The sequence below is a fragment of the Dermacentor silvarum genome, chromosome 1 (genome assembly GCF_013339745.2).
Source record: "Dermacentor silvarum isolate Dsil-2018 chromosome 1, BIME_Dsil_1.4, whole genome shotgun sequence".
Lineage (NCBI taxonomy): Eukaryota > Metazoa > Arthropoda > Arachnida > Ixodida > Ixodidae > Dermacentor > Dermacentor silvarum.
In genome coordinates, this window is record NC_051154.1 from 334,291,264 (window position 1) to 334,300,240 (window position 8,977).

The following is an 8,977-nucleotide window of genomic DNA, read 5'->3' on the forward strand; positions in this document are numbered from 1 at the left end:
CCGGATAGACCAACTGGCAGAAGAAGCCAACGTCTACGCCATACAGCTCAATAACAACAACTGGCGAAGTTTTTGCGACTCCCTACGAGGCACCTTGAGCACCAAGAAAACCTGGGCTATCCTCCGTTGCATGCTGGACCCATCAAGCACACGTACGCAAGCGAATAATGTCATGAGGAAACTCGTCGGAGAATATCCAGGCACAGAAGACGAGCTCATCCAACTACTAAAGAACACTTACACCGGAGAAGCACAGACGCCTTCACCTAGCCCCAGAAACTATCACGGCCAAGAAAACGGAGATCTGGACGCCCCTATCACATTCGAGGAACTTTACACCGCTACTCAGGCATTCAAGAAGAACACGGCACCGGGCCCCGATCGAATTACCAATGCAATGCTGAGAAACCTAAGCGACTCGGCCATCCAACAGCTAACCGATTTCTTTAACGACACGGTATGGAAACCCCACGGCCGACTACCCTCGGAATGGAAAACGGCAAACGTTATTCTAATACCGAAGCCGGGGAAACCGCGCGAACTAGGCCAACTACGACCCATCTCGCTCACCTCCTGTCTGGGCAAGCTTTTTGAGCGAGTCGTCCTCACCAGACTCGAGAGACACATAGAGCAAAACGATCTGCTTCCGGCCACAATGCTTGGCTTCAGGAGAGGGGTATCGGCCCAAGACGTCTTCTTACTGCTAAAAGACGAAGTCCTCAATCCCCCGTCGGGTAGTCCAGACAGGATCTTGCTCGCACTCGACATTCAAAAAGCATTTGACACTATCTCGCACTCCACGATTCTTGAGGGACTCGATGACGTAGGATGTGGTGATAGAATACATTGCTACGTGCAAGACTTCTTGAGCAACCGCACCGCCCATATTGGGATAGGTACGACACGATCACTCGCATATGACCTACCGGGGCGAGGCACCCCTCAAGGCTCTATACTATCACCGCTCCTTTTCAACATCGGCCTACGCAAACTGGCACTACAACTGGAGGAGCACAGAGATCTCGGGTGCGCCATATACGCGGATGATATTACGCTATGGGCCACTCAAGGCTCGTACGGCGACCGGCAAGATATCCTCCAAAGAGCCATTGACACGGTCCAAACCTTCACGAAACAAGCAGGCATGAAATGCGCCCCGGCCAAGTCGGCATACCTACACATTAGGCCCAAGCATACACAAGCGAACAGAGCACCGACCCTACAACTCTTTCTCGATGGGGAACCCATCAAGAGGACAACAAACATGCGGGTTCTCGGGATGCACGTACAAGAAACGGGCAGCGTTTCCATCGCGCTCTCTAAACTCAAACGCACTGTAAGCAGCATCACTGGACTTATTAACAGAATCGCGCGTGGCAAAGAGGGAATGACGGAGGCGGACACTTTGCGATTGGTGCAAGCCTTTGTCATTAGTCGCATAACTTACGCACTGCCCTTTCAAGCCACGCGCCGCACCGAGACCGATCAAGTGGACAAATTGATTCGAATCGCCTGTAAGGCCGCGCTCGGCCTTCCGGCGAGCACAAGCACGGAGCGCCTCCGGGAGCTAGGGCTGACCAACACATATGAAGAGCTCGCCGCAGCCACGATGATCGCCCAGCGAGAGCGTCTTAACGCGACGCCCCAGGGACGTTGTCTATTAAGACGCCTGCACTACCCCCTGGCGCCGCAATTCTGCGGGGACGAGACTCAACTGATACCACTCGCTCTGCGAACACGGCTACATGTGTATCCCATCCCACGCAACATGCACCCGACATACCACGCAAGACGAAGACGAGCCAGGGCGACAGCCCTGCTACAGAGGCAGGGCCACCCGGACACGTATTTCGCGGACGCAAGTCTCTACCCCCACACAACACGAACCCCCGCCTTCGTGGCGGTCGCGACAAATCGGGCACGCATGGTCGCGGCTGCGTCCTTGCGCACCTCGTCCAGCGCAACGGCGGAGGCCGCAGCCATCGCCCTAGCCGTACGAGCCGCTGAAGCAAACGGTCAATCGGCACACGTGCTAACGGACTCTCAGGACGCATGTCGACTATACATGCGGGGAGTTTTGCCGGCCAGTGTCGTGCGCATCCTCGGACCAAGACTCACTCACGACCATGGGATCACATGGTGCCCGGCACACGCCGGAGTGGATGGCAACGAACGGGTGGACCGCCTGGCTCGAGATATGACAGGCCGAGCCGCGGATCACTCCACCCTAACGGAGCCCCCCACACCCGGCACGCCCCGAGAAATACTGGAGCTGCAAAGACTCGGCCGACAAACAAAGGCTCCTCCCCATCCCAAGCTCAACAGGGTGCAGGCAAGGGACTGGCGCCGCCTACAGACGAACACCTTTCCTCACTTGCACAGGCTACACAAGATATACCCCGACAGACACAAAGACAAATGTCCCTGGTGTGAAGACACCCCGACACTCCAGCACATCACATACGAATGCCCGAGGCGCCCGGCACATGCCGTCTCGCCGCTAGTCAGGAACTCACTCGTTAACTGGTCGTGGGAGGCGCGACTCACCGAACTGGACTTGGGAAGCCAGCTGGCGACCCTCGACCAGGCCCGGCGAGCCGCGGAAGCCAGTGGGGCCCTGGAATAGGGGCTCCACCCATAGACACCAGTAAGATTTTTGTTTCAATAAAGTTGTTCTTCTATCATAGTTGACTTTGCAGGCGGCCCGTCGGCGTGATTCTTAGGAGTTGCTTTGTCGTCGGTGGCGTCTAGCGGCCTTTTGAAGGGAGTGTTGCCGCTCACATCCATAGCGTCGCTGTCTGGGGCCGGGTCACCACCTTCTGCCACGTACGTGGTATCATCGGATACAAGGCAGTTTTCACTGCCTTTCTCCAGTTCTTCACGAGGACCTGATGGCTCGTCTTTCTTTTGGGGAGTAGCAAGTACTCCTTCCGTACCTGCCTCTGTTTTTGTTGTCGCCTCCACATTGTTGGCGCTCTCCTGGTCGCCCGCCCCTTTGGCGGCGTCCTCGGCTTCAGCAGCATCCATCCTCATCTCTGCGGTGTCTTCGCTTGCAGGTGGCCCCACGGCTGTCGCGTACGTGCGTACACACTGATCCTCAGTGTGGCCAAAATTACGGCATCGCGAGCATCGCGGCACCTTGCACTCGCGACGGACATGCCCGACACCCTTGCATCGTAGGCACTGCATCGGCCGTCCAGGCACCACGACAAGGGCCAGTTCACCTGCAACTCGGATTTGGTGCGGAAGGTCGTCTACTTTCATTCCGCTCTTCAGTTTCAGAAGAACAGTTCGAGACGTTGAATCCTTATCTCCGACGCCTTTGACGCGCCATCGTTCTCGCGTCACTTCAATGACCTTGCCAAAGATGCCAGCGCTGTCTTTACATCTTCGACTTCCACCCAGTACAGCAACCAATGAAGGCGAAAGCGTACCTGTTGGTCTTGAGGATCGACGACTACGCAGCGACGCCCTTTCACGTTGAGTTCTTTCAATGCCACCAGTTTCTTCGCCGCCTCGTCGTTCGAGAAGGTGACCGCCCAAACATGATTGATCTGGTAGGCGCCAAGGTCCAAGACTTCCGGTAGCAATCCAGTCGGGACGAGCGCGTCTCGGAAATCTTCGACCCTGTAGGGCCTTGCTCGCACGTCGCCATGTAAAAACACGGTGTTCTTTACAACACGTCCCTTGGGCAGAGGTGGCAAAATAAACTGATAGCTCGCTTTCTCGTTATTGTTAAGCCTGTTACCGCGGCTGGTCGCCGCAAAAGCTGCTCCTTCGGAGCCCATGATTCACACGTCCACACAGCTTGGCTGCCGGAAGCAGAATCGCACCACGGGAACCGAGCACGGAGTCGAGTATTTCGCTCCCCCTTTTCTTCTGCGCGTATACAATCACAATAGAAATAAAAACGAAAAGCTTTGTTCCCGCCCGGGATCGAACCGGGGACCTTGCGCGTGTGAGGCGCACGTGATAACCACTAGACCACGGGAACCGAGCACGGAGTAGGGTATTTCGCTCCCCCTTTTCTTCTGCGCGTACACGATCGCAATAGAAATAAAAACGAAAAGCTTTGTTCCCGCCCGGGATCGAACCGGGGACCTTGAGCGTGTAAGGCGCACGTGATAACCACTACACCACGGGAACCGACCACGGAGTAGAGTATTTCGCTCCCCCTTTTCGTCTGCGCGTATACAATCGCAATAGAAATAAAATCGAAAAGCTTTGTTCCCGCCCGGGATCGAACCGGGGAGCTTGCGCGTGTAAGGCGCACGTGATAACCACTACACCACGGGGACCGAGCACGGAGTAGAGTATTTCGCTCCCCCTTTTCTTCTGCGCGTATACGATCGCAATAGAAATAAAAACGAAAAGCTTTGTTCCCACCCGGGATCGAACCGGGGAGCTTGCGCGTGTAAGGCGCACGTGATAACCACTACACCACGGGAACCGAGCACGGAGTAGAGCATTTCGCTCCCCCTTTTCTTCTGCGCGTACACGATCGCAATAGAAATAAAAACGAAAAGCTTTGTTCCCGCCCGGGATCGAACCGGGGACCTTGCGCGGGTAAGGCGCACGTGATAACCACTACACCACGGGAACCGAGCACGGAGTAGAGTATTTCGCTCCCCTTTTCTTCTGCGCGTATACAATCGCAATAGAAATAAAAACGAAAAGCTTTGTTCCCGCCCGGGATCGAACCGGGGCCCTTGCGCGTGTGAGGCGCACGTGATAACCACTACACCACGGGAACCGAGCACGGAGTAGAGTATTTCGCTCCCCCTTTTCTTCTGCGCGTATACGATCGCAATAAGGCCCAACCACAAGGAACGGATTTCCGACGGATTTTCGGCGTCGGCGCCGGCCGGCGGCACGCGACGGCAGCGCTCAACGACGGCTCTCAACCACAAGAGACTCTCGGCATCGACGTATTTCAAGCGTGGCGCAACGTGGCCAGATCCTCCCTCCTTAAAGGCCCCGAGTTCAGTTGGCCATTTTGCAAAAGGTTGCGCTAACAAAACACTTATTTTTACTTCATAAATACTTCTTGTGGATTTAAAAGTTTATAAAAATTGTGTTTAGCGTTAGCAAAAACATATAAAGTTTTTTTGCTTGTATGTACTGAAACAGATAGCATCAGTGACATAGCATCACCAGCAGCAGCCGTGCTCGATTGTGTGTACATACGTGCAACGCTCCCTTTGTTGGTACCTGTGTACTCCGGCATTCTTTACATCTCCCTGTCTGCGAGTACTGGCACGCGGCGTTCCCTTGATTTTTCAATGGACAGAGAACTGGAGGAATTGCTTCTCTTGAAGAAGAAGCTTCTGTTGCTAAAGCTAAAACAGCGAGAAGAGAGGCGGAAACGCCGTTGCAATACCAGGAATTAGGGACATTTCGTACAGTTTCCTTTTTTCGCCACCACGTGGCGTATCGACCTTAAAGAATTCGAAATTCCCGCTATGACGTATGCTATGACGCACAACTAAAGAAATCGCAATAAAAAGAAACACACCCTGAAGCTGTCGCTTCACCTCGGTGCTTGGAAACGAGCGCACTTGTGTATCAGCGTTATCTCGAAGACGGCCAGCTACTTGCTCTACTGACAATGAATCGACGGTTTTGCTAGACACCTGGCCAGAAAGCTCGTCCGCATTCTGGAGAGATGTCTGGCCGAGATAAAGGCTCCCGCGAAGCTTCCGTTGAATATATATTTTTTTCCTTGAGCAGACTTTTTATTTGTGCAGCACTGTGGCCACGGTCTTGCATATACGTCAGGGTTCTGTTTCATGGGTTTCCTATAGAACTGGCGTGATCCATTGTGATCCATTGAGAAAGCTTTAGCTCGGGCCTATCTTCGATGCCGGATTCTCAAATACACGTAAAATGCAGGAATGCTTTTATGAGAAAACCACTGAACCGATTTGAATGAAATGTGTTGCATTAAGAGGGAAAGTTAAATTGCAGAGACTGCAGCAAATCGAATTTTCGTTTATATAGTGTAATGTTTTCAAAGAATCGCAGGGTGTTCGTAAATTTGAAAAAAAAAATAGAAGCATGAAGTTTCCAAATCCGCAACTCGGCCATTAAAAACAAATATGGCATTTCTTTAAAGAGCACCCGTTGGAGCATCAAAAGCGAGCAATTTTTTTTGCTATACCTTAAAACTTACGTGAATTTGTTTTAATGTTTGGAAGGGTTTTGCAAATGCAACATTCACAACATAGTGGTATATTTCAGGATGGTGTATGATATATGACTTCTATGCGCTTTGGATGTAATATGAGGTGCAGTTTACAGAATTCCGATATCATTCTTAGCTGCTGAGGTACATATCTCTATAAGTCAAGTTTTCTTTTTCGAAATTTGGCAATTCTTTAAAATTTTACGTAAAAACGTAGACCACCCTATAATAAAATATCCCTCTCTGCAATCACTACATTTTAACTTTCTTTTTCTAAATTCAACATAACTCATCAGATTTGGTGCATCGGTTGCGCTGAGAAACTATTGCCGATTTCCCATGTAGTTCGATAGGAGCCCCCAAGGTCAATGTTCCCCCTAAGTTCGAGCTTGAATAATATACTTGTTGGCAAGATACGTTTGTAAACGTGTGATCGTGGCCTAATGAGCTAGAGCACCGGCGTACTGACCTCAACGGCCGAGGATATGTTTGTAAGACGTCTTGGGAAGGAATAGGAGAAAAGAAAGGGAGAAGGCTGGTATGTTATTCAGAAGCGTGTCTGGTTGGCTAAGAATTACTAAATTCTTTGGTCATAATACCACCTCAGGTTCCATCAACATAATTTCTATTTCATTTCGCTAGTATTGTGCAATTATTGTCAATCAATCGAGATTAGAACACCGGCGTCATGGCATTGTATTTCGTCGCAATTATTTATCGCCATCACTTCAGAATCATCTCATCGTCGCCATGCCGTCGTCCTCATGTGCCTTCGTCGTTCTATCGACATCATTCCTACCTCGTAAACCCATCGTCGTCACTGCATGCACCGTCGGCCTGCGGTCCTTGTTCTACCATCGTGAGGTAACATTGGCGAGCGATGGTCATAACAAAGCGGGTCAATCAGGGAGACAGTGCATGGCCGCATATAGCCGAATCACTTGAAACATCAGGAGAAACACTACGGATTCGAAATAAACGTGTCTTAGCTAACACGGCGTGTCGCTTCTTGCTCGCTAGATTGTGTGAATGTTAATCGCATTAACTTCGATAATCATTTAACATGGCTTCTGCAGGAATTCTTTCGTCTTCGCGACACTAACGAACTCTTGTCCACATTGTTCCCAGCCTATTAACACCTCGAATTCCTAGAGGTGATCGTGCTCAGGCACGTGACGGACGACCCGAAGTTTGATGGAGGTAGCGGTATGATTTAGACAGCGGCGCCGCCTATCGACAAGGAAAAACACATATGGATGGGTGGGAATAGCGGCGAAAGGCAAACTTTAAGAGTTGCTAGGCATCACAGATTCGAATCAACCTGACAAAGAGTTAGAAATATATATGCATTGCAGTCGCGCTAAAGAAATGGAAAACTATTGGATTGGTGTGAGAGTCGCTGCAAAAGCATTCATTAGACTGTTTCAGGTATCCGAGCTACCCTTAACAGGAATCAATGAGATGAGTTTCGATAGAGCTCGTCACATTTTTCAAGAGCGGAAGACGTGCCTAGAGGCAGAGTCAACTGCAATATTTTGTTGCTGCAGAACAATATCTTGATTTTCGGCGCGATTATTTTCAAGGAAAAACAAAAATTAAATAAGTTTTCAAGAATTACTTAGAGTACCTCGATAAAATTGTAGTAAATAAATTCTGAAAAGTTCATTTGCAACTTTTTTGTATCTTAAGGCACAGGGCAACTTCCTACTGGTTTCCATTAATTTTCTTCGTTATATTTTCAAGCGAGTTGAATATTCTACCGTAGGTTAATTCACAATTAGCCCAACTAATTAAACTGAGACTTTCAAGTGTATATTGTTCTTAGACAAATGCTTTAGGTCTACGCGGATGCTGCAAAATTTCTCAACACTGGGGAGGGGAATATGAAAAACAAAATAGAAATGCAGAGCATTTTATTGCCTCAGTAAATTTTTATTTTTAATGATATTTCCACTCGCTAAGTGGCTCGGCCCTCGTGTTCGCAGCCTTGTATATGTTTTTGTAGCACTAGGTGCGTTGTCTGCGAATTTACGTGAATAAGCAAGCAGATCATACTTTAATCTGGGTGGAGAAAAAAAAACAAGGAAAGCCTACGTTGTAGATGCACTGTACTGAAACACAATTAGACAGAGTCTAAATTTGCGTATATTTCTAAACAAGGATGGCTAAATTGTCGAATAAACAATTGACATAATTCTAACGAAGCCGAATAAAGCAATAAAAATGGCATGTTCCGTGTGAAAATATGATGAGCGTTAGCCTTGTGGGTCAACAATTTCTGTTTAATGGAAAAAGAAGCTTCTAGTGGCCGTGTATTATCGTATTTCTGAAAGCCAGTAACCAGCGTATCTAAATTTACATTCGCGCCAAAATTATTGGCTCGAGTTCCATCACTGTATCCGAATGACTATATGAGATTCAAAAGTGAGATTAAATGGCGGGCCGCGGCGTGTACGGTAGTATTCACCTATGCCTTCGCTATATTATGTTGCCGCACTCTTTAAAGCACGAGCATGGTCATCAACCGACGTGCTTTTCTACAACTTCATCCCTAAATGTAAGCCGGGGTTCTGCCACTCCCGGTGGTTGTTAGCCTGATCCCTCCCTATTTTCTTAACTGTCGATTGTATGGTTTCTTTTCATACTAAATATTCACATAATAAGCTGTGCGTGTTCGGCTACTAATGAAATGTTTATTTCTCTCACAGTTAAACTATCAAGTAACCAGCAAGAAGGGATGTAGGGCAAAAATCTGCTTTGATGCAGCTTGAAGACCACCCGGCGGCCGTTGAT

General features: G+C 49.3%; 6 non-coding genes across 6 annotated transcripts; all 6 read right to left on the reverse strand.

Annotated features, from left to right (window-relative positions):
* Positions 1–3,921: 3,921 nt before the first annotated feature.
* Trnav-cac (transfer RNA valine (anticodon CAC)) lies at positions 3,922–3,994 on the reverse strand. Its single transcript has one exon. It is a non-coding gene; the product is annotated as a tRNA-Val (tRNA).
* A 79-nt stretch (positions 3,995–4,073) lies between these two features.
* Positions 4,074–4,146, reverse strand: Trnav-uac (transfer RNA valine (anticodon UAC)). The gene has a single exon. It is a non-coding gene; the product is annotated as a tRNA-Val (tRNA).
* Positions 4,147–4,225: 79 nt separating this feature from the next.
* Positions 4,226–4,298, reverse strand: Trnav-uac (transfer RNA valine (anticodon UAC)). The gene has a single exon. It is a non-coding gene; the product is annotated as a tRNA-Val (tRNA).
* Positions 4,299–4,377: 79 nt separating this feature from the next.
* Trnav-uac (transfer RNA valine (anticodon UAC)) lies at positions 4,378–4,450 on the reverse strand. Its single transcript has one exon. It is a non-coding gene; the product is annotated as a tRNA-Val (tRNA).
* Positions 4,451–4,529: 79 nt separating this feature from the next.
* Trnav-uac (transfer RNA valine (anticodon UAC)) lies at positions 4,530–4,602 on the reverse strand. The gene has a single exon. It is a non-coding gene; the product is annotated as a tRNA-Val (tRNA).
* Positions 4,603–4,680: 78 nt separating this feature from the next.
* Trnav-cac (transfer RNA valine (anticodon CAC)) lies at positions 4,681–4,753 on the reverse strand. Its single transcript has one exon. It is a non-coding gene; the product is annotated as a tRNA-Val (tRNA).
* Positions 4,754–8,977: the final 4,224 nt, after the last annotated feature.